We start from the raw sequence: 26,088 nt of genomic DNA on the forward strand, positions 1-26,088 counted from the left end.
GCTATGGTCATTCTTCCAAGGTGGTCATGTCGGCTGGCGGTCCGGTGCGGTACCATGGCAGTGCGGCACTGTCAGCGGTACCGTCCCCACACTCCGAGACCTCATTTACCCTCTGATGTGGGTGTTAATGATCCTCAGGCACTGTTACGGGAGGGGGTGGGAGTTCTCCCCGGCCTCCTGCCCAATGTTTATTCTTCAGCCAATATCGCCAGAACACACCATGGGGTTTTCCTGTGGGCGTTTCCTGCATCACAACAATGACTGTACTTCATTGGCTGTAAAGCACTTTGGGACATCTTGAGGAGATGGGAGGCGCTATATAAATGTAGCTGGTCCTTGTCCGTTGGCGGCAGTGCGTCATGCCTCATGGGCGGGAAACCGCGCCAGCTCTGATTGGCTGCCGCATTCACCTATCCGGAGAGCTGATTTGGTCAATACGCATTCTGATTGGTCAATGGGGCGGGTCTAACGCGAGGAACGCGCGCTCCTACTGGTCGGCCATAGCCCGGTACTCCGATTGGTTCGCCGGCCGTCAATCAGTGGCCGGGATTACATCATCGCTGAGAACGGAGTGTTGAATGGCTACAGCCGCTGTCAATCAGCCAGGAGATTGCGTCATACCCGAAATGCCGGGCTGTGATTGGCCGGTTGCCTGGGTGAATGACGTGGGCGGGAGCGCCGGGCCGCGAGCGCCGGAAAAAAAATAACAACCGAAAATCCCGAAGAAACCGTCCGGAGCGGGTAAGGGGAACCGGGGGGAGAGGGAACCGGGGGGAGTGGGAGTGGGAGAGGGCGGGACTGAGGGGGGCGCGGGGAAAAGCTCCCACCCGGAGGCTGCCCGGTTCGGTAGGAGAGGCCCCGGCACTGGGCCCAGTCCCGGGTCAGGGGTCGTATTCCCCCCCCCCCCCCCCCCAAACCAACCATAACCCCCCCAAACCAACCATAACCCCCCAAACCAACCATAACCCCCCAAACCAACCATAACCCCCCCAAACCAACCATAACCCCCCCCCAAACAAACCATAACCCCCCAAACCAACCATAACCCCCCCAAACCAACCATAACCCCCCCAAAACCAACCATAACCCCCCAAAACCAACCATAACCCCCCCCAACTAACCATAACGCCCCACCCCCAAACCAACCATAACCCCCCCCAAACCAACCATAACCCCCCCCCAAACCAACCATAACCCCCCAAACCAACCATAACCCCCCAAACCAACCATAACCCCCCCCCCAAACCAACCATAACCCCCCAAACCAACCATAACCCCCCAAACCAACCATAACCCCCCCCAAACCAACCATAACCCCCCAAACCAACCATAACCCCCCCCCAAACCAACCATAACCCCCCCCCCAACCAACCATAACCCCCCCAAACCAACCATAACCCCCCCAAAACCAACCATAACCCCCCCAAAACCAACCATAACCCCCCAAAACCAACCATAACCCCCCCCAAACCAACCATAACCCCCCCCAAACCAACCATAACCCCCCAAACCAACCATAACCCCCCAAACCAACCATAACCCCCCAAACCAACCATAACCCCCCCCCCAAACCAACCATAACCCCCCAAACCAACCATAACCCCCCAAACCAACCATAACCCCCCAAACCAACCATAACCCCCCCCAAACCAACCATAACCCCCCAAACCAACCATAACCCCCCAAACCAACCATAACCCCCCCCCCCAAACCAACCATAACCCCCCAAACCAACCATAACCCCCCCCCAAACCAACCATAACCCCCCCCAAACCAACCATAACCCCCCCCCAAACCAACCATAACCCCCCCCAAACCAACCATAACCCCCCAAACCAACCATAATCCCCCAAACCAACCGTAACCCCCCCCAAACCAACCATAACCCCCCCCAAACCAACCATAATCCCCCAAACCAACCATAACCCCCCAAACCAACCATAACCCCCCCCAAACCAACCATAATCCCCCAAACCAACCATAACCCCCCAAACCAACCATAACCCCCCCCCAAACCAACCATAACCCCCCCCCAAACCAACCATAACCCCCCCCCAAACCAACCATAACCCCCCCCAAACCAACCATAACCCCCCCAAACCAACCATAATCCCCCAAACCAACCGTAACCCCCCCCAAACCAACCATAACCCCCCCAAACCAACCATAATCCCCCAAGCCAACCATAACCCCCCAAACCAACCATAACCCCCCAAACCAACCATACCCCCCCCAAACCAACCATAATCCCCCAAACCAACCGTAACCCCCCCCAAACCAACCATAACCCCCCAAACCAACCATAGCCCCCCCCAAGCCAACCATAACCCCCCAAACCAACCATAACCCCCCAAACCAACCATACCCCCCCCCAAACCAACCATAACCCCCCCAAACCAACCATAACCCCCCAAACCAACCATAACCCCCCAAACCTACCATACCCCCCAAACCAACCATAACCCCCCAAACCAACCATAACCCCCCAAACCAACCATAATCCCCCAAACCAACCATAACCCCCCCCCCCGAACCAACCATAACCCCCCACCCCGAACCAACCCTAACCCCCCCCAAACCAACCCTAACCCCCCCAAACCAACCCTAACCCCCCCAAACCAACCCTAACCCCCCCAAACCAACCCTAATCCCCCCCACCAACCCTAACCCCCCCCACCAACCCTAACCCCCCCCACCAACCCTAACCCCCCCCACCAACCCTAACCCCCCCCCCCAACCAACCCTAACCCCCCCCCCCAACCAACCCTAACCCCCCCCAACCAACCCTAACCCCCCCCCAACCAACCCTAACCCCCCCCCAACCAACCCTAACCCCCCCCCAACCAACCCTAACCCCCCCCCAACCAACCCTAACCCCCCCCCAACCAACCCTAACCCCCCCCCAACCAACCCTAACCCCCCCACCCCCAAACCAGCCATAACCCCTCAAACCAACCATAACCCCCCAAACCAACCATAACCCCCCAAACCAACCATAACCCCCCCAACTAACCATAACCCCCCACCCCCAAAGCAACCGTAACCCCCCCCCAAAGCAATGGTAACCCCCAAAGCAACGGTAACCCCCAAAGCAACGGTAACCCCCCCAAACCAACCATAACCCCCCAAAGCAACGGTAACCCCCCCCAAAGCAACGGTAACCCCCCCAAAGCAACGGTAACCCCCCCCCCCAAAGCAACGGTAACCCCCCCCCCCAAAGCAACGGTAACCCCCCCCCATACCTCCTCCCAAAACCAACCACACACACCCTGAAACCGCTGCTGGCTGGGTCCGAAAGGACATAGCTGCTGGGCTGGGACTGCAGGAGGTGGTGAGGGAAGCAACAAGGGAGAGAAACATATTTGACCTCGTCCTCGCCCATCTGCCTGCCACAGATGCATCTGTCCATGAGAGTATCAGGAGTGACCACCGCACTGTCCTTGTGGAAACAAAGTCCCGTCTCCACAATGAGGATACCCTCCCGTCATGTTGTGTGGCACGACCACTGTGCTAAATGGGATAGATTTTGAACAGAGTGAGCATATCCAGACTGGGCATCCATGAGGTGCTGTGTGCCATCAGCAGAATTGTATTCAGCCACTATCTTATCTCCACCAAGCCAGGGGATCATCCTTGCTTCAATGAAAAGTGCAGGAGAGCATGCCAGAAGCAACACCAGGCATACTGAAAAATGTGCCAAAGAGAAAATGCTGGAAAATCTCAGCGGGTCTGACAGCATATGTAGGGAGAGAAAAGAGCTAACGTTTCGAGTCCAGATGACCCTTTGTCAAAGCTTTGCAAAGGGTCATCTGGACTCGAAACGTTAGCTATTTTCTCCCCCTTCTGATGCTGCCAGACCTGCTGAGATTTTCCAGCATTTTCTCTTTAGTTTCAGATTCCAGCATCCGCAGTAATTTGCTTTTTATTAATGAAATGCCAACCTGATGAAACTACAACACAGGACTACTTGTGTGGCAAACGGTATAAGCAGCAAGTAATATATAGAGCTAGGCGATTCCACAACCAAAGGTTCAGATCAAAGTTCTGCAGTCCTGCCATGTCTAGCCGTGCATGCTGGTGGACAATTAAACAACTCACTGGAGGAGGAGTTATCCCCATCCTCCATGATGGAGGAGTCCAGATCATCTGTGACAAAGACAAGGCTGAAGCATTTGCAGTAATCTTCAGCCAATTATCAATACAATTCATTCCACGTGGTATCAAGAAATGGCTTGAGGCACTGGATACTGCAAAGGCTATGGGCAATGTGTACAAGTGTGTCCTGTATGCAAGAAATAGGGCAAATCCAACCCAGCCAATAACCGCCCTATCAGTCCACTCTCCATCAGCAAAGTGATGGAAGGAGCCATCAACAGTGCAATCAAGCGGCACTTACTCAGCAATAACCTGCTCCTAATCTCATTCCAGCCTTGGTTCAAACATGGACTAAAGAACTGAATGTCAGAGATGAGGTGAGAGTGGCTGCCCTTGACATCAAGGCAGCATTGAATCGAGTATGGCATCAAGGAGTCCTAGCTAAACTGGAGTCAATGGGAATCGGGGGGGGGGGGGGGGGGAAACTCTCCGCTGGCTGGGGTCATACCTGGCACAAAGGAAGATGGTTGTTGGCGGTCAGTCCTTTCATCTCTAGGACATCACTGCAGGAGTTCCTCAGGGTAGCGTCCTAGGTCCAACCATCCTTGAACTGTTTCAGTGACCCAAGGCCAGATGTGGGAATGTTTGCAGATGACTGCACAATGTTCAGCACCATTCCTGACTTCTCAGACACTGAAGCAGTCCACGTGCAAATGCACCAACACCTGGACAATATCCTGGCTTGGGCTGACAAGTGCCAGGCAGTGATCATCTCCAAACAGAGAGTATCAGACCATCGCCCCAGGACATTCAATGGCATTACAATCACTGAGTTCCCATTATCAACATCTTGGGGGTTGCCATTGGCCAGGAAATGAACTGGAGTAGCCATATTAATACTGTGGTTCCTCGGGCAGGGTAGAGGCTAAGAATCCATTGGTGAGGAACCCACCTCCTGACTTTGAGGATAAGGGGTAAACCTTTTAGGACTGAGGTGGGGAGAACTTTCTTCACCCAGAGAGTGGTGAATCTGTGGAATTCACAACCACAGAAAGCAGTTGAGGCCAAAACGTTGTGTAATTTCAAGAAGGAATTAGATACAGCTCTTGGGGCTTAAGGGTTATGGGAGGGGGGGGGGGGTGGTTGGGAGGAGGTGGGTCAGGGTATTAAACTTGATGATCAGCCGTGCTCATAAAGGCAGAGCAGGCTCGAAGGGCTTCTATTTTCTATGTATGTTTCTATGCTTGACTCCTCAAAGTCCGTCCACCACCAACAAAGTCAGGAGTGTGATGGAATACTCTCCACTTGCCTGGATGAGTGCAGCTCCAACAACACTCCAGAAGCTCAACACCATCCAGGACAAAGCAGCCCGCTTGATTGCTCCCGCTTCCACCACCGGGGAACAGTGGCAGTCGTGTGTACCATCTGCAAGACGCACTGCAGGAACTCACCAAGGCTCTGTGGACTGGATCTTCCAAACCCATGACCACTACCATCTAGAAGGACAAGAGCAGCAGATACCTGGCAACCCCACCACCTGGAGGTTCTCCTCCAAGTCACACGCCACCCTGACTTGGAAATATATCTCTGTTCCTTCACTGTCACTGGGCTAAAATCCTGGAGAACCCTCCCTAACAGCACAGTGGGTGCACCTACACCGTATGCACTGCAGCGGTTCATGAAAGCAACAATTAGGGATGGGCAACAAATGCTGGCCTAGCATGCGAAGCCCAGATCCTGTAAAAATGAATTTGAATAAACTCCCAGACTCCTCAGGAGTTTTAATTCTTCCATAAAATTTTCTCTCCGCCTTCTTTTCTCAAAAGAAAACAGTCCTAACTTCTCCAATCCAAACTTCTCAAATCCATCTTCGTAGCTGAAGTTCCTCATCCCAGGAATTCTTTATCGTGAATCTTTTCTGCTCTCTCTCTCTAGCCCCTTCACACCATTCCTATAATGCAGCTCCCAAACGTACATGCAATACTTCAGTTGCGGTTGAACCAGTGTTTTCGAGCCATCATAACCATTTTGCTCTTGTACTTTGTAGCACTAATCAAAATGCCCAGAATTCCAGCAGACTGTTTAATTCCTCAATCTGACCCGCACTTTCAGTTTGTGCATATGTATCTCCAGGTCCCTCTACTCCTGCTCCTTCTTTAGAATTGTCCCCTTTATTTTATATTGCCGTTCTTCATTCTTGAAATGACCACTTTTTACTTTTCTGTATTAAATTTCATCTGCCATGTTTCCATCCATTTCTGCAGCCTGAATCTATCCTCTTGAAGTCTATTGCTTTCTTCACAGTTCACAATATTTCCCGGTTTTGTATCATTTAGAATTTGTGTCCTATACACTGACACAGTTGTTAGCACTGCTGCTTCTCAGCTCCAGGGACCTGGGTTCAATTCTGGCCTCGGGTCACTGTCTGTGTGGAGTGTGCACTTTCTCCCAGTGCCTGTGCGTGGGTTTCCTCCGGGTGCTCCGGTTTCCTCCCACAGTCCAAAGATATGCAGGTTAGGAGGATTGGCCATGATCAATGCGCGGGGTTACGGAGATAGGGCAGGGGAGTGGGCCTAGGTAAAGTGCTCTTTCGGAGGGTTGGTGCCGGCTCAATGGGCCGAATGGTCTTCTTCACTGTAGGGACTCTCAAGTCTTTAGAAGCATGTGGGTTCTTAAGTACTATAATTAGGAACCTAGAACATTATAGCGTCAGCATCTTCAGTGGCTAGTACTGCTTCTGGATCAAGGTTGTGGGTTCAAGACCCACGGCAGAGACGTGGCTGGCACTCCAGTGTGGCAATGAAGCAGTGCTTCACTATCCCAGGCAATATCTTTTGCGTGTGACATTAAACTCTTCCCCCTCCGAGAGGGTAGCACAGTGGTTAGGACTGTTGCTTCACAGCACCAGGGACCCAGGTTCGATTCTCGGCTTGGGTCACTGTCTGTGCGGAGTCTGCACGTTCTCCCCGTGTCTGTGTGGGTTTCCTCCGGGTGCTCCGGTTTCCTCCCACAAGTCTCGAAAGACGTGCTGTTATGTGAATTGGACATTCTGAATTCTCCCTCAGTGTACCCGAACAGGCGCAGGAATGTGGCGACTGGGGGATTTTCCCAGTAACTTCATTGCAGTGTTAATGTAAGCCTACTTGTGACAATAATATGGAATATTATGCTATGTCAGGATTCTCCTGCACTATTTGAAGGATGTCTCAGAGAAAGTGTATATGGTTTATTATAATGACTAATATGTTTATTGCACATTAGGAATCGGTGTTGGGGTTGATTATGTTTTGAGGTTCTCGGGTCTAGACAGCTTTAGTGATTGTGCAAGAAGGCTGCTGGAGTATAATGTGGGTAAGTGTGGAATTCTCTGCTTTGCTGCGAAGAATGGAAAAACAATATTTTTTTAAATGGTAAGAGAGAAGAAAATGATAGTCGGCAAATGGATTTGGGTTTCCTTGAAAGTTAACGTCGGCGCAGCAAGCAATTAGGAAAACAAGCAAAATGATCGGGCCTGCCCCGTGCCGAAGGGCCTGTCTCCGTGCCGTAGATTCTGTTAGAAAAGGTTCAGAGGGATATGGGCCAAGTGCAGGCAAATGGGGTCAGCTTTGATGGGCGTTTTGGTTGGCATGGACCAGTTTGAGCTGAAGGGCCCGACTCGGTGCCGTAGAGCTGCGGTTACCATGATGAAGTGGAACTAGCTGGTACCTGCGATTTATTGAGTGATGAACAAGAATTGATTGAAGAAAGAGCAGTTTAGATATCTAATCCAGAGAAGAGTGTATGAGAGTGATTCAAACCTGTTGTGTGTTTGAGAAGTTCAAATGACGTCAAATTCTCCTGAATGATGTTACTGCATTTTTAAAACTTTTTCTGAGATTAGATTGGCAGCCTTGAAGTGATCGGTGTTGAGCTCCGATCAAGGAGAGGAAAGCTGGGGGGATAGTTGGGTTTATCTCGGGACTGTGCGTGCTCCCGTATCCTTGATGCTTGCTGACAAAAACAATTAATGGTGGTTGAATCGTCACTGGATGTTTACTGAGAAAGTGATCTGTCTGCTGACGTTTTGGTACCTATGATATGGAGATGCTGGCGTTGGACTGGGGTGAGCACAGTAAGAAGTCTTACAACACCAGGTTAAAGTCCAACATGTTTGTTTCAAACACTAGCTTTCGGAGCATCTGAGGAAGGAGCGGCGCTCCGAAAGCTCGTGTTTGAAACACACCTGTTGGACTTTAACCTGGTGTTGTGAAACTTCTTATTGGGTACATGGACAGTGGTATCATCAGTCTGTGCAGTGTGCTCACTAACTTATCATTACACCTTCAACCAATTGCTTACTTTAATGTGTTTTTATCCACTGGATGTGTGCATCACAGGCAAAGCCAGCATTTGTTGCCATCCCTAATTGCCCTTGACTTCAGAGGGCTTGTATGAGTCGACCACATTGCTGTGGAGTTCCATGTAGGCCAGGCAAAGACTGCAGATTTCCTTCCCCAAAAGGAACCAGATGGGTTTTGCTGCTATATTTACTCGCTATAAATATGGCAGTAAATAACGTTGCCCTTTTGTCTAGATATTGATATTCTATTGCTTTCAGAGTCGCCAGGTATCAAATGATACCACCAATATGACAACCTGTACTTAACTTCAGGCACCCAGCTTAGGTCAGAGGAACACTGGCCTTTGTTCGAATCTGGATCTGCTGGGTCTGGGCGAAGTAACTGCGATTCAGCTAGGCTCATCCATCTGGTAGCGAGCGTTGAACTTGGGCTTGCTTCTGGTCGTGGTGCTGCAGTTGGAGATAGACGTTGCCGGGTCCAAAAGAGATCGAACACATGGCAGTGTCTCTCTTTATCCTTGGGGGCTTTGCACTCTTTTGGGCAGTCCTTGGGTTCGGACCCAATTAATTGGGCAGTTCTCGATCACTGCCTTCGATCTGAGCCAATAAAGGGGGCGGGTGCCTTGATGGCTGGGCATGTCCTAACTGGTCAGTGACCTTGGCTGTTTATGCTTCCTGAGTAAAGGGAGTGGTGCCGATGTGTCTGGAATTGTGTCGGTTACCTGAGTATCAGTCCTTTGTCTTACGGAGATGGGTCATTAAAATGCTAATCAGTTGGGTGTTTCGATGCTGTCTGGATTCTCTGCTCACAAATATACATTCAGGCCTGTGCCTGTCTGAATCTTACATTGCCCATATTTCCCTTTAGACTTTGCGAATGTCCATGTTTCTTGTTGTAAGTGGCCATCCCAGATGGCTACAGTTTTCACAATCAACAACGATCATCATTAGATTTTTAATTCCAGATTTTTATTGAATTCAAATTTCACCATCTGCCCTGGTGGAATTTGAACCTGGGTCCCCAGAGCATTACTCTGGCTCTCTGGATTACTAGCCCAGTGACAGTACCACTATACCACTATCTTGCATTGTGTCACATCACTCCCACCAGCAATGACATACATGCAATACACACCATTCCACCCTTTTTTCAGGTCACTTTGGCTCGGATGTAGGGCTCCGACTTCTGGAACAGAAGGTTAGGGTGGGGCTCTTTCAGAGGGTCGGTGCAGACTTGATGGGCCCAATGGCCTCCTTCTGCACTGTAGGGAGTCTATGATTAAGCTGTGAGTTCGCATCCCAGAACTCATGGTCTTGAGTGCTATGTGAAAGGAGTGCCGTATCTATCATTCACAATCTTAAACAGTGTCTTAAACTCTGGATGTTATTCTTTCGCTAGGAAGAAAATGAGTTTGATATCCTGAACAGTTAGATCTATGGCTGAGTGTGATCATATGCTTTTACCAGATTGAGAATGTCACATTTTAATTTAATAAAGAAACATTGCAGTTTGCACTTTTTGCTGAAATTGAGTGTCAGGAGAGGATGGTTAGAGTGAGGTGCTGATGCTTTCAGGACCATTACTGATGGAATCAATTTGAAGTGAGTGAAATACAGTATAATGAAGCATTTCAGTGAGTTTAGTCTGCCTTTGTTTTGTTTGTTTTTGTTACTCTTGATATCATATTAGTTGCAATATTGCCATTTATAAACCCAGAATGCTCTCTCTCAATGCAACTGCAGTTTGAAAGAACTCATTGGACTGAGCAGTGGTTTTCAGTCAATAAATTGAATGGAAATAAGAACAAAGAGAAGTACAGCACAGGAACAGGCCCTTCGGCCCTTCAAGCTTGTGCTATCATGATACCCTAACTAAAAACAAAAGCCTTCTGCCCTTACTCAGTCCATATCCCTCTATTTCCTCCCTATTCATGGACCCATTCAGATGCTTCTTAAATGTTGCTAATGTGCTGCTTCCACCACATCCTCTGGGTTCAACTCACTGGCACCCACCACTCTCTGTGTGAAAAACTTACCCGCACATCTCCCTTAAACCTTCCCCCTCTCACCTTGAACCTGTGCCCCCTGTGTAATTGACACTTCCACCCTTGGAAAAAGCCTCTGACTATCCACCCTGTCTGTGCCTCTCATAATTTTGTAGACGTCTATCAGGTCTCCCCGCAGCCTCCATCTTTCCAGTGAAAACAATCCTAATTTATTCAACCTCTCCTCATAGCCAGCACCCTCGAGACCAGGAAACATTCTGGATTGGATTGGATTTGTTTATTGCCACACGTACTGAGGTACAGTGAAAAGTATATTCTGGTGAACCTTCTTTGCACTCTCTCCAAAGCTTCCACATTCTTCTGATAATGTGGTGACCAGAACTGCACGCAATACTCCAAATGCAGACTAACCAAGGTTTAATATAGTAAGAAGTCTTACAACACCAGGTTAAAGTCCAACAGGTTTGTTTCAAACACAAGCTTTTGGAGCGCAGCTCCTTTCTCAGGTGAATGGAGAGGGCAGCACGGGAGCATGGTGGTTAGCATAAATGCTTCACAGCTCCAGGGTCCCAGGTTCGATTCCCGGCTGGGTCACTGTCTGTGCGAAGTCTGCACGTCCTCCCCGTGTGTGCGTGGGTTTCCTCCGGGTGCTCCGGTTTCCTCCCACAGTCCAAATATGTGCAGGTTAGGTGGATTGGCCATGCTAAATTGCCCGTAGTGTCCTAAAAAGTAAGGTTAAGGGGGGGTTGTTGGGTTACGGGTATAGGGTGGATACGTGGGTTTGAGTAGGGTGATCATTGCTCGGCACAACATCGAGGGCCGAAGGGCCTGTTCTGTGCTGTACTGTTCTATGTTCTATGTATGTTCCAGAAATATTTATATAGACAAAGCCAGAGATGCTGGACAATGCTTGGAATACGAGCATTTGCAGGTAATCAAATCATTACAGTTCCAGGGAGAGGGATAATCACAGGTTAAAGAGGTGTGAATTGTCTCACGCCAGGACAGTTGGTAGGATTTTGCAAGTCCAGGCCAGATGGTGGTGGGTGGATGTAATGCAACATGAATCCAAGATCCCGGTTGAGGCCGCACTCATGCGTGCGGAACTTAGCTATAAGTTTTTGCTCGGCAATTCTGCGTTGTCGTGTGGTTGGCTGTGGGCTTGCGGTAAAGCGAAGTGCTAAGGTGACCATCCTTGATGGAGATGAGTGGGTCCAAGAATGCAACAGAATTTGGAGAATAGTCCATGGTGAGTCTGATGGTGGGATGGAATTTATTGATCTCATTGTGTAGTCGTTTCAGTGATAACGATGAGATCAATAAATTCCATCCCACCATCAGACTCATCACGGACTATTCTCCAAATTCTGTTTTGTTTGTTTTTGTGGGATATGACGCTTGACTCATCGATCGACAGTTCCAACGCGCCACAGCAAAAAACCGCACCAACCTCCTCAGAAGACAAAAACGGGACACCACTGGCAGAGTACCCTTCGTCGTCCAGTACTTTCCTGGGGTGGAGAAACTACAACATCTTCTTCGCAGCCTTCAACACATCATCAATGAAGATGAACATCTTGCCAAGGTCATCCCCACACCCCCACTACTGGCCTTCAAACAACCGCGCAACCTCAAACAAACCACTGTTTGCAGCAAACTACCCAGCCTTCAGAACAGCGACCACGACACCACACAACCCTGCCATGGCAATCTCTGCAAGACATGCCAGATCATCGACTTGGATACCACCATTACACGTGGTAACACCACCCACCAGGTACGCGGCACATACTCGTGCGACTCGACCAATGTAGTCTACCTCTTACGAAGGAAAAGATGTCCCGAAGCGTGGTACATTGGCGAGACCATGCAGACACTGCGACAACAAATGAACGGGCATCGTGCGACAATCACCAGGCAGGAATGTTCCCTTCCAGTCGGGGAACACTTCAGCAGTCAAGGGCATTCAGCCTCTGATCTCCGGGTAAGCGTTTTCCAAGGCGGTCTTCAGGACACGCGACAACGCAGAATTGCCGAGCAAAAACTTATAGCTAAGTTCCCCACGCATGAGTGCGGCCTCAACCAGGATCTTGGATTCATCCGCATTACATCCACCCTCCACCATCTGGCCTGGACTTGCAAAATCCTACCAATTGTTCTGGCTTGAGACAATTCACACCTCTTTAACCTGTGATTATTCCTCTCCCTGGATCTGTAATGATTTGATTACCTGCAAATGCTCACATTCCAAGCATTGTCCAGCATCTCTGACTTTGTCTATATAAATGTTTCTGGAACATACCTCGCCATTCACCTGAGGAAGGAGCTGCGCTCCGAAAGCTCGTGTTTGAAACAAACCTGTTGGACTTTAACCTGGTGTTGTAAGACTTCTTACTGTGCTCACCCCAGTCCAACGCCGGCATCTCCACATCAAGGTTTAATATAGCTGCAACATGATTTCCCAACTCCTATACTCAATGCCACGGCTGATGAAGGCAAGCATGCCTTATGCCATCTTAATCACCTTGGCCACCTGCGTTGCCACTTTTAGGGAACTGTGGACGTGCTCGCCCAGATCCCCCTGTATGTTACTGTTCCTAAGGGTTCTGCCATTTACAGTATAATCAAACCCAGATTTGATCCTCCAAAATGCATCACCTTGCATTTGTCCAGATTAAACTCCATCTGCCATTTCTGGGCCCAAGTAACCAATCTATATCCTGTTGTATCCTCTGACAATCCTCGGCACCCTCTGTCTTCTATAACCAAGCCAGTTCTGTATCCATCTCGCCAACCCACCCCGAATCCCATGTGATTTTAGTTTTTGTATCAGTCTGCCATGTGGGACCATGAATGTTTTGTGCCAGTAGTTTAAAAAAAAATTTTTTTTAGCGAATCCAATTATCTTTTTTCCAATTAAGGGGCAATTCAGCGTGGCCAATCCACCTAACCTGCACATCTTTGGGTTGTGGGGGTGAAACCCACGCAGGCACGGGGAGAACGTGCAAACTCCACACGGACAGTGACCCAGGGCCGGGATTCGAACCCGGGTCCTCAGCGCCGTAGGCAGCAATGCTAACCACTGTGTCACCGTGCTGCCCTTGTGCCAGTAGTACTGGATATCTTTAGGACACCGGATACATGGGAGAACTTGGATCAAAGGACCCAGATTATATCATAAAATGCATTTCATAATCATCAGGAAAGTAAGGTAAGATTGCAGTTTAGCAAACACTGAGGTCTGACCTTTTGCACTGGGAACGAGCACTTTTGGTTGTTTGATGCTGCATCTCCAGCTCTCACAGTGTCACTGCTGAAGTACATCAAGGATTCAACCTTGACCTTTCCTCTTCCTTAACAGCCGCTTCCATATGAACAATTCTCAATCTCTCTATCATTCCTCTGACCCCCCCCCCCCAGTAACGACATCTCTGACCTTCAAATATTCTTCAGCTGAACATCAGGCAGGCCAAAGTAGCCAAGGCTGAACAAAATCTTTGCAACCTTTTGTAGCGTTTCTATGGATAGTGATAATGGCCACATCTTCCCTGGCCTGAATATAAGTGGTTGAGAATTGCCCAGATTTTCTGGAATGTTGAAACCTGTGACCTCACCACTCGAGTCAGTGACCAGGTTGTGGACGATGCAATCAACCAGGAAATGAGATAAATACAGAACAGATGTCAGAGATAAGTTATTTACTCAGAGAGTAGTAAGGGCATGGAATGCCCTGCCTGCAACAGTAGTGGACTTGCCAACACTGAATGCATTCAAATGGTCATTGGATAGGCATATGGACGATAAGGGAATAGTGTAGATGGGCTTTAGAGGGGTTTCACAGGTCGGTGCAACATTGAGGGCCGAAGGGCCTGTACTGCGCTGTAATGTTCTATGTCCATCGCGTGGTGGGGCTGCCATCACGGTGTGGAGTGTGTTCCTGTCGAGGCCACGGGAACTCAATTGAGTGTGTGGGTATTTTATTTCAGGTACAGTGTATATGAGAGTGGCTCATTAGCTGCCAGCGATGGTGTTCTTTGAGGAGGATGTTTTCAATGTGGACAGCAGGTGGTTCAATGTGTGCAAGCGCAGGAAGCCACTTGAGCTGAGTCGCCTCAATGTTCCAGAAATGATCCTCATGACTTCCCAGTGGTGGAGATCTCTCCAGATTGGGCTTGGCTAATAGCCCCTTGGGACAGTGACAATTATTACTGAAGTTCATACCTGAATAATTGTCACTTACAGAACTATGAACTTCCCATTCACATCCTCCGAAGCCCTCTCAACCTCACCATCTCTCAAGGCCTCCCTGCACTATCACTGTCATTCCCCTCTGGGGTCTGGGTGAACATACCTTTGTCTTTGCAAAAGTTCATTCTCAAAACTGCCTGTCTTCTGACTGGCTTGTGATGTGACACCACTTGTCAAACACATCAAATACAAACTATTAAGAAAGATGGAAAATAGGAGTAGCCCATTCAATATGATCATGGCTGATCCTCTATCTACACCAGGGGTGGGCAAACTTTTCCGTGCAAGGGCCACATTCAGAAATTCACAATTCACAAAGGGCCACATAGTATATTAAGTAAAATAATTACTTCACCCGGTTATGATTCTGGGCGCCTCATATAGAACATAGAACAGTGCAGCACAGAACAGGCCCTTCGGCCCTCGACGTTGTGCCGAGCAATGATCATCCTACTCAAGTCAACGTATCCACCCTATACCAGTAAGTAACCCAACAGCCCCCCCCATTAACCTTAAAAAAAAATTAAAAAAAAAAAAAAAATTAAAAAAAATTTTTTTTTTTTTTTTTTTTTAATGACTTGGAGGGCCACAAAAATACCTTTGGCGGGCCGCATGCGGCCCGCGGGCCGTAGTTTGCCCACCCCTGATCTACACAATACTCCCATAATCTCCCCATACCTCTTGGTGCCTTTAGAGTCCAGAAATCTATTTTCTTGAATATATTCAGTGACTTGAGCTCCACAGTTTTCTGTGGTAGAGATTCACCACCCTCTGATTGAAGACGTTTCTCCTCCTCTCAGTCCTAAATGGCCCACCCCGCACCCTGAGACTGTGGCCAATTGTCCCCCCCCCCCCCCCCCCCCCCCAGCAGAGGGAACAACATCCCTGAATCCAGTCTGCCCAGCCTGGTCAGAATTCTATGCATTTTGATTAGATCCTCTCATTCTTCTGAACTCCAGAGAATACAGACCCACTTGACCCAATCTTTCCTTGTACAACAATCCTGCATCCCAGGAATCAGCCTGGTGAACTTTCGCTGCACTCCTTCTATGACAGGTATGTCCTTTCTTAGGTAAGGAGACCAAAATTTCACACACTGCTCCAGGTGTGGTCTCACCAAGGCCCTGTATAGCTGCAGTAAGACATCCTTACTCCTGTACTCAAATCCTATTGCAATGAAGGCCAACGTGCCATTTGCCTTCCTAACTGCTTGCTGCAACTGCATGCTTGCTTTCAATGTCTGGTGTACTAGGACACCTGGGTTGCTTTGTACATCAACATTTCCCAATCAATCACCATTCAAACAATGTGCTGCTATTCTGTTTCTCTGTCTGAAATGGATAACTTCACATATATCCCCGTTATTCTACATCTGCCATGTATTTGCCCACTCACTCAACTTGTCCAAATCACTTTTGAAGCCCCTTAACATCCCCTCACCACTAAAATTCCCACCCAGTTTCGTGTCATCAACAAACTTAGAAATATTAGTTTTGATTCTCTCATCTAAATCATGAATATACTTTGTGAATAGCTGGGGCCCGAGAACTGATCCCTGTGGTACCCCACTAGTCATTGCTTGCCACATTTGCCACTCTCCAACCTACTGGAACTGTTCCAGAATTTACAGAGGTTTGGAAAATGACAACCAACACGTCACTATTTCCATGGCCACCTCCTGGGTTGTTGATGTCAGGCCCAGCGGATTTATTGCCTTTCAGTCCCATTAATTTCTCCAGCTCTATTTTTCTAATAATACTAATTTCCTTAAATTCCCCCTCATTAGACCCTTTATTCCTTAGCATTTCTGGGGAGTTATTTGTCTCTTCATCTGTGAAGACAGAACTAAGGTAGCTGTTTAATTCTTCTGCTTGTTCTCTATTATAATTTCTCAACTTTTTGGACTGTAAGGGACCAACATTTGTCTTCACTAATCTTTAGAAACTTCTACAGTTTACTTTTGTGTTACTTGCAAATTTGCTCTCACTCTATTTTCCGCCCTTTGTCAATCTTTGTCCTCCTTTGCTGAATTTTAAACTGCTCCCAATCCTCGGGTTTGCTACTATTTCTAGTAACTTTATATGACTCTTTGGATCTAATACTGTCTATATTTATTTTGTAAGCTATAGTTGGAACGCCTTGTGTTCCTAGAATGTTGCAACGTATACATTCGTTCCTTAAATATTAACCGTTGTCTATCCACCATTGTGCCTTTCAATGAAATTCCCCAATCACCCTTGGCCAACTCACACCTTGATTTAGGACCCTAATTTCAGATCTTCACTTTCCATCCTAATGAAGAATTTTATCATGTTTCCCGTGTGCCTTATTTTGACCTTCCTGACAAATTGACCACCATTGTATAGATCTACTGTTTTGCCTGGTAGACAGCCCATCTCCACTCCCTCATGTCCAATACACGACAGCCCGACTATATCTAATGCACTGCAGGTCTAATCAACTGACATTGTGGACACCTCACAGCTCGACATCAGCCAAAATCATCAGCAACTTTAGGATCATTTTATAGGTCAAGAATCATCCCAGTCTGTCCCGTGCAATAAGCTTCCTTAAAGCCGTTTCTTCTGGCCCGTTACACTATGACTATTAAGTGGCCGCTGTGCTGTCTGATTTGTGACTGTCCTGGATAGACAAGGAATTATGGGAGTTTCAGACCAGCCCCTGTCTCTTTGGCATTGATTTAACCATCTATTTGAGGTGATTTATGCATTGTATACTGTCCAGTTGAAGCTAAAGCCAGGGTATAATAGCAACCTGCTTTCTACATCATACTGGTGTAAAAATTGCAGGCTAGCAGAATTGCTTACTGCCTGAGTTACTAGGTCATGAACAACTTGATGTTATTCTCACGAGTATCGTGATGTAAATCCTGTTTCTGGGTTCCTGAGGAAGTTCAATAACTTTTGTGATACAAGTTTTCTTAAGGTTAAATTCTGAACATTGTAAATAGCCTCAGAAACGAAGCTTTTATGCTTCATGAGGAAGGACATTTTAAAGGTGTGTTTGTGTGCATCAGTACTGAGTTTGTTGCTCTACATGGTACGCTAGAATAGGTAAGAGATGTTCATTGAAAATGTTAATTATTTAAGTAAAGCTAGAGTGATGAATTTGACTTGACGAGCTGCAGGAAATGGTTAAATTTAAGTGTTGCCAAAGGCTGGTAACTATTTTGTAGTGTCAAGTTTTTAGAAGTTTCCAAGTCTTTATACCACCTGGTAAGTTTTTAACTTAACCTTTAATGTGATTGGTGCAGTGGGGGATATTCTCTTCTCCCCATTGAGCTCTGAAAGCAATTTGCTCTCATGACACAGTGGTTAGCGCTGCTGCCTCACAGCACCAGGGTTCAATTCCGACCATGGGTAACTGTGTGGAGTTTGCAGGTTCACCCACATCTGTGTGGGTTTCCTCTGGGTGCACTGGTTTCCTCCCATAATCAAAAGGTGTTCAGGTTAGATGGATTGGCCGTGATAAACTGCCCCTTAGTGTCTAAAGGTTAGGTGGGGTTACAGGGATGGGGTAGGGAAATGGGCCTAGGTGGGGTACTCTTTCAGAGGGTCGGTGCAGACTCGATGAGCCAAATGGCGGCCTTCGGCACTGTAGGGATTCTATGAATTGCACAGCTCAACTGCTCTGATCTAACATCAAAACCAGTTCATTGCAATGTCGTGGTTCATTTCCAATGCACATTACAATGTCACGTGTCCATGTCTAACACGCATTACAATGTTGTGTGTCCGTGTCTAACGCACTTTGCACTGTCGTGTGTCCGCTTCTAACGCACGCTGCATGTCTGTATCTAACACACATTGCAATGCCGCGTGTCCATGTCTGCACTTTGCAAGGTTGACTGTCCACGTCTAAAGCACATAACGAGGTTGTGTGTCCGCGTCCAATGCACATTGCAATATCACGTGTCCGCATCTAACGCACGTTGCAATGTCACGTGTCCGCGTCTGACGCATGCTGCAATGTCACGTGTCCGCTTCTGATGCACGTTGCAATGGGGATTGCACCAGTTGATGTTGACTGAAAGTTAAATGTCAAACATTGTTTAAAATTTAAACCAGGCAGCTTACTGATGCATTGCCCTGAGGAATGAACCAACAAAGGGCAATCAATTATTTTGTTTCACTGAAACAGGTGCAATGTGTGCACGTGTTGTTTCTGTCAGCAAAGAACAGCGCCCTTCTGGCTTCTAGCACAAGCTGTCACTGTGGGCCTGACTGACAATCATAAATTGGTTGTCAGTGCAATTTGTAGCACACTTGAGGATTATTTAGCAAATTTTGTCTAATCACGGAATCACATTTATTGTTGGAAACTGGGTTTTGCAAGTGCGGGCTGGTACGGTCTGTATCTTGCCTGTTGTGAACAGCAGTGCACAGATTTCCACGCAGGGTCGGTGTGCGAAGCTATGAAGGGGGAGGGGGGCGCGGTGTGCGAGGCTGTGATGGGAAATCAGTGGGGGGCCGGCATCCAAGGCTGTGGTGAGGAGCTGGTGGAGGGAGGTCAGCGGGTAGTTGGCGGAATGTGGCTGTGGCGACTGTCTGGAGGCGCGTGGCTGTGGCCGGAAGCACGTGGCTGTGGCGAGTGGCCGAAGGCGCGTGGCTGTGGCGAGTGGCCGGAGGCACACGGCTGTGGCGAGTGGCCGGAGGCACACGGCTGTGGCGAGTGGCCGGAGGCACGTGGCTGTGGCGAGTGGCCGAAGGCGCGTGGCTGTGGCGAGTGGCCGGAGGCACACGGCTGTGGCGAGTGGCCGGAGGCACACGGCTGTGGCGAGTGGCCGGAGGCGCACGGCTGTGGCGAGTGGCCGGAGGCGCACGGCTGTGGCGAGTGGCCGGAGGCGCACGGCTGTGGCGAGTGGCTGGAGGCACACGGCTGTGGCGAGTGGCCGGAGGCGCACGGCTGTGGCGAGTGGCTGGAGGCGCACGGCTGTGGCGAGTGGCTGGAGGCGCGCGGCTGTGGCGAGTGGCCGGAGGCGCGCGGCTGTGGCGAGTGGCCGGAGGCAAGTTGCTGGCGGCACGTGACTGGAGGCGCGCGGCTGTGGCGAGTGGCCGGAGGCGCACGGCTGTGGCGAGTGGCTGGCAGCACGTAGCTGTGGCTGGAGGCAAGTTGCTGGCGGCACGTGACTGGAGGCGCGCGGCTGTGGCGAGTGGCTGGAGGCTCACGGCTGTGGCGAGTGGCTGGAGGCGCACGGCTGTGGCGAGTGGCTGGAGGCGCACGGCTGTGGCGAGTGGCTGGAGGCGCACGGCTGTGGCGAGTGGCTGGAGGCGCACGGCTGTGGCGAGTGGCCGGAGGCGCACGGCTGTGGCGAGTGGCCGGAGGCAAGTTGCTGGCGGCACGTGGCTGGAGGCGCGCGGCTGTGGCGAGTGGCCGGAGGCACACGGCTGTGGCGAGTGGCTGGAGGCGCACGGCTGTGGCGAGTGGCTGGCAGCACGTAGCTGTGGCTGGAGGCGAGTTGCTGGCGGCACGTGGCTGGAGGTGCGCGGCTGTGGTGATGGGCTGGCGGCACATAGCGGTGGCGAGGGGCCGGCATTTCTGGGGGATGATCGAGATCCCACAAGGACAGACAGAATACAGCAGAAGAATGGTCATGTTGTCTTGGCCAGTATGAATCCCACAGATGAAGAGCAATAAAAACAGATTAACTCCTCATTTATCTCATTGTTACAAGTCAGATCGTGCTCTCCTCATGTGGCTCATTGTAACCAGACAGGCATTTGACACTCCTGTGCAGCACCCAAGGACATTTTCCATGTTGCACGGCAGCACATTGGTTAGCACTGTTGTTTCACAGCGCCAAGGGTCCCATGTTCGATTCCTTGCTTGGGTCACTGTCTGTGCGGAGTCTGCACGTTCTCCCCGTGTCTGTGTGGGTTTCCTCCGGGTGCTCCGGTTTCCTCCCACAAGTCCCGAAAGACGTGCTGTTAGGTGAATTGGACATTCTGAATTCGCCCTCTGTGGACCCGAACAGGCGCCGAAATGAGGCGACTAGGGGCTTTTCACAGTAACATCATTGCAGTGTTAAAGTAAGCCTACTTGTGACACTAATAAAGATTATGATTATTGTTAAAGATGCTGAAGGGAAATGCCGATTCGGGGGAACCACAGATTTGAGCCAGGGGAGTGGGATGGAAATGGGAGAAGAAAGGAATTAGGACACTAAAAGATTTGTTTCTTAGGGTTCGGTTTGCAAGATTGAAGGAGCTGGGAGCGAAGTATGGGCTGGAGCAGCAGGGGGAAATGTTTAGATACATGCAGGTTCAAGACTTTGCCAGAAAGGAGATACAGAACTTCCCGGAGGAGCCGGTCTCCACATTGCTGGAGGAGGTGCTGACGACAGAGGGACTGGAGAAGGGGGTAGTGGCGGCGGTTTACGGAGCTATTTTGGAAGAGGAGAAGGCACCGCTGGAAGGGATCAAAGCAAAGTGGGAGGAAGAGTTGGGAGAGGGTATGGAGGAGGGGTCCTGGTGTGAGGTGCTCTGGAGAGTGAATGCCTCCACCTTGTGCGCGAGGTTGGGGCTGATACAGCTGAAGGTGGTGTACAGAACACACCTCACGAGGGCGAGGATGAGCCGATTCTTTGAAGGAGTAGAAGATGTGTGTGAACGTTGCCGGGGGGTGGGACCGCTAATCACGTTAATATGTTTTGGTCCTGTCCAAAGCTAGAGGATTACTGGAAGGAGGTTTTTAGGGTCATTTCCAAGGTGGTGCACGTGAAACTGGACCCGGGCCCCCGGGTGGCCATGTTCGGGGTGTCGGACCAGCCAGGGTTGGAAACGGGCGCGGAGGTAGATGTTGTAGCCTTCGCCTCGTTGATCGCCCAAAGGCAGATCCTGCTGGGATGGAGAGCAGCCTCTCCACCCTGTGCCCTGGCATGGCGGGGGGATCTGTTGGAATTCTTGACTCTTGAGAAAGTTAAGTTTAAACTGAGGGGAAGGATGGAGGGGTTCTACCATTCATGGTCATTATTCATTATGCACTTTCAAGAACTGGATAACATCGAACATTAGGGGGGCTGGGAGGGTTGGGGGGGGGGGGGGGGCGGTGTGTGTTAATGGCGACTATGGGTGATTCCTGATTCCTATTTGTCATTTGTGTGAACATGCGGGCTAATGTCTGCGGTTTGGCGGGAGGATGGGATCGTTGTTATTGATATGGGGATTGACATATTTGTTACTGATTACTGTTTATTGTTGGTGGGTGTAAATTTGGGAGAAAATGAGAAAAAGGAGAAGAATAAAAAATACTTTTTTTAAAAATGACCAAAGATGCTATATAAATGCAAGTTGTTGTTCTCGTTTCACCGAGGAAATGGAATACTGGGGTTGCGAGAATTGCTTTAAATTTATTGAATGCAACCAGCCCTGCTGGCAATTGATGGTTCTCACTGTGGGTTTGAATGATCTGAAATTAAATGAAAATCGCTTATTGTCACGAGTTGGCTTCAATGAAGTTACTGTGAAAATCCCCTAGTCGCCACATTCCGCCACCTGTTCGGGGAGGCTGGTACGGGAATTGAACCGTGCTGCTGGCCTGCCTTGGTCTGCTTTAAAAGCCAGCGATTTAGCCCAGTGTGCTAAACTAGCCCTGTGAGAAGGGTCAGTGTAATGGTGCATGCTGCTGCTCGGCAGCTGTCTTAGTGATTGTGTGTCAAGTTAGTACGGTTCTCATCCTTGTGTTCAAGAGGTTACAGAGATGGGGAGGGTACGAGTCCACGGAGGGATGTGAACACCAGGATTAGAATTTTAAAATCACTTGCTGGACTGGCAGTGAATGTGGAGCACTGAGCAGAAGGTGATGAGTAAACAACACTTACTGTGGGTTAGGTTAAAGTTTTGTACGAGCTCCAGTTCATAGGTGTGGCAGGGTGTGAGGCTGGGGCAGGGCGAGGATTACAAATGCCAGTCTGGAGGTGAGTCTGGATGGCTGAGGCAGTAAATGAGAGGGCCAGTATTGTGGAGGTGGAAGAGGTTCATTGGTCGCAGAGCTCACGTCCAATAGGAGCAGCAGGAGTGATGTCAGCGAGTGACAAGCTTGTGAGATTCTAACTGGGTTTCCCGCTGCTTCCTCAGCCGTTTTGGTCAGGTGCAGTAATGGACCGTGTGCGAAATACTTGCTCCAGATCCATTTTACAGTCTGACTTTGGCTGTGCAGCCATCAAGTGTTCAAGTCTCGACAGGAAACGGCACTGAAACTCTGCCACCCCTTCCCTATTGGAGAACGCTGCCAGTGAAATCCCAGCGAACAGCAGCCAAGTTTAAGCTGTGATATGCTTCTCTCTGATATAACATCTTGAATGCCATAAACTATCGAATGGTGTCAGACAGGAACATTACTCAAAGACCAAAATTGTCACTGAGCCAATTGGGGAAGTGCGAGGGCACCTGGCTGGAAGCCTGGGCAAAGAGGTAGATTCTGTGGAGTGTCTCGGAGAAGGAGAGAGCAGCAGAGAGGTTTCACAGAGCTCAGGGTCCCGGTAGCTGGAAGCACAGTCACCAATAGCGAATCGATGGTTGCCTTGGCTTGCTGCCAGTTTTCAGATTCACTCTGCAATGTTGCTGTCCCACCCTGTACTTCACTGCTGCAGGCTGGAGAGTATTTCACAGTCAGATTGTGTAATCCACCTAAATGGTGTCGGCCCAGAGCCTGGCGCTATGATTGACTAGAATAAACACTAAGACGTAACAAGCAGGTAGGCGGTGACAAGGTGACGCCTAGCTTGGGGGTTTTAAACGCTGTGGGAAGAATGGGGATGGAGGGAGGGGAGCATTTTGAGGTCTTGGGAAGGAACAAGTTGGAACCTTGATTTCAACATCTTGAGGTTAAACTAGGTGGAACAGTCTGTCGGTGGTGGACTTGGACTAAACAGGGAAAACAACACGAACAGAGAAACTAACAGCATAACGCAGGATAAACGGTGTCCTCTGCATTCAGAACAGTCACAAGCCCCAGTAATAAATACTCTCATTTCTGTACACTTCTTTCTTGAGCTCAGGATGTCAGAGTCACTTACAGCAGGTGAACTGCATTAGAAGTGTGGGCACTGCTGTAATTTAGGAAACGTGGCAGGGAATTTGCACACAGCAAGCTCCCACACACAGCTAGGAGATAAATGACCACATCTGTTTTAGTTTTGTGAAAGGATAAATGTTACTCCCGATTATTATGGAGAAGCCCTCCTTGTTGTGGTCTGAGGGCAAATTTGACTTTGGTTCAATATCCTGTGCAATAGACAGCATTTCTGACAGTGCAGCGCTCCCTCAGTACTGACCCTCTGACAGTGCAGCGCTCCCTCAGTACTGACCCTCTGACAGTGCAGCACTCCCTCAGTACTGACCCTCTGACAGTGCAGCACTCCCTTAGTACTGACCCTCTGACAGTGCAGCACTCCCTCAGTACTGACCCTCTGACAGTACGGCACTCCCTCAGTACTGACCCTCTGACAGTGCAGCATTCCCTCAGTACTGACCCTCTGACAGTGCAGTGCTCCCTCAGTTCTGACCCTCTGACAGTGCAGCACTCCCTTAGTACTGACCCTCTGACAGTGCAGCACTCCCTCAGTACTGACCCTCTGACAGTACGGCACTCCCTCAGTACTGACCCTCTGACAGTGCAGCATTCCCTCAGTACTGACCCTCTGACAGTGCAGTGCTCCCTCAGTTCTGACCCTCTGACAGTGCAGCACTCCCTCAGTACTGACCCCCTGACAGTGCGGTACTCCCTCGGTACTGACCCTCTGACAGTGCAGCTCTCCCTCAGCACTGACCCTCTGACAGTGCAGCACTCCCTCAGTACTGACCCTCTGACAGTGCGGTACTCCCTCGGTACTGACCCTCTGACAGTGCAGCTCTCCCTCAGCACTGACCCTCTGACAGTATGGCACACCCTCAGTACAGTAGTCCCCCGTTATACCGCGCCCCGCAATACCGCGGTTCGCGATATACGGCGGGGGTGCTTATGGACCCCAACTTTTTTCACTCTTTTTGAAACAACACCTTTTTAAGCCGGTAAACTTGTTTGTCATTCCGATTAGCCGCGATGATTAGCCCGATTAGCCGCGATGATTTGTAATTAAAGCGTATAAATACAAAATGCCTAAGCGCAAGTCTTACACAGTAAAGGAAAAGATAAATTTGATAGACCGTATTAGAAACGGCGAAACAAAGGCAAAATTATCCAGAGAGACTGGTGTGCCAGAGTCAACCCTCCGTGGGTGGGAGAAAGATGAGGACAGTTTGAGAACTTATGTTGAGACAGTTTCTGAGAGTGAAGGGCTTGCCAGGAAAAAGGCAAGGACCGCTAGTGACATTAACTTGGAGAAGGCTGTGTTCGCCTGGTTTGTCCAGGAACAGTCTGGTGGCACCCCCCTATCTGGACCTATCATCAGGACTCAGGCTGAGAAGTTCCATCACCAGCTCCACCCAGAGGACACCAATTTCGTAGCCAGCAAGGGTTGGCTCCATCGGTTCCAGAAAAGACATGGGATAGGTGCAGTTACCATCAGTGGTGAACAGAGGTCCGCCGACTCAGCAGCAGCAGAAGCCTTTCCGGACATCCTCAAGGACTACATGGTGCAAGAGGAGCTGACCCCAGAGCAACTCTACAATGCAGATGAGTCAGGGCTCTACTGGAAGATGCTGCCTGACAAGACCCTAGCTGTCAAGGATGATGCCCACAAGACTCTGGGGTTCAAGCAAGCCAAGAACAGGCTCACCATCCTTTGATGAACTTTGATGTTTTTTATTTAAAACGCCCTTCCATTCTTACATTGTAAGGCTATTACATCCACAATACCTGAAACTACCCTGATAGGTTCACTTGTAATTATTCTTTCCCGCAGCAGAACATTATCTGGCCATGTGTTGCTCTTTCAAAATTTTCGTAGGCTATCCGCGGCTCGGATGCAACGCGGGTGGCTGTCTTGGACCCCAACACCCACGGTATAACGGGGGACTACTGTACTGACCCTCTGACAGTGCAGCGCTCCCTCAGTACTGACCCTCTGACAGTGCGGCACTCCCTCAGTACTGACCCTCTGACAGTGCGGCACTCCCTCAATACGGACCCTCTGACAGTGCGGCACTCCCTCAGTACTGACCCTCTGACAGTGCAGCACTCCCTCAGTACTGACCCTCTGACAGTGCAGCACTCCCTCAGTACTGACCCTCTGACAGTGCGGCACTCCCTCAGTACTGACCCTCTGACAGTGCGGCACTCCCTCAGTACTGACCCTCTGACAGTGCAGCACTCCCTTAGTACTGACCCTCTGACAGTGCAGCACTCCCTCAGTACTGACCCTCTGACAGTGCAGCACTTCCTCAGTGCTGACCCTCTGGCAGTGCAGCACTCCCTCAGTACTGACCCTCTGACAGTGCG

At 49.7% G+C, this 26,088-nt stretch overlaps 1 protein-coding gene across 2 annotated transcripts in view; it reads left to right on the forward strand.

Moving 5' to 3' along the window:
• The first annotated feature begins 631 nt into the window (after positions 1 to 631).
• The window catches only part of cebpg (CCAAT enhancer binding protein gamma), a 54,851-nt gene continuing 29,394 nt past the window's right edge, over positions 632 to 26,088 (forward strand). Inside the window, exons 1-2 of one of the 2 annotated variants that reach the window (XM_038806188.1) lie at positions 650 to 741; positions 7,357 to 7,446. The gene's annotated coding sequence lies outside the window, so the exon portion shown is untranslated. Of the gene's footprint in view, positions 742 to 7,356; positions 7,447 to 26,088 lie in introns of both variants that reach the window. The other variant, XM_038806187.1, reaches the window with a different exon arrangement.

Source organism: Scyliorhinus canicula, chromosome 9, assembly GCF_902713615.1.
Source record: "Scyliorhinus canicula chromosome 9, sScyCan1.1, whole genome shotgun sequence".
Classification (NCBI taxonomy): Eukaryota; Metazoa; Chordata; class Chondrichthyes; order Carcharhiniformes; family Scyliorhinidae; genus Scyliorhinus; species Scyliorhinus canicula.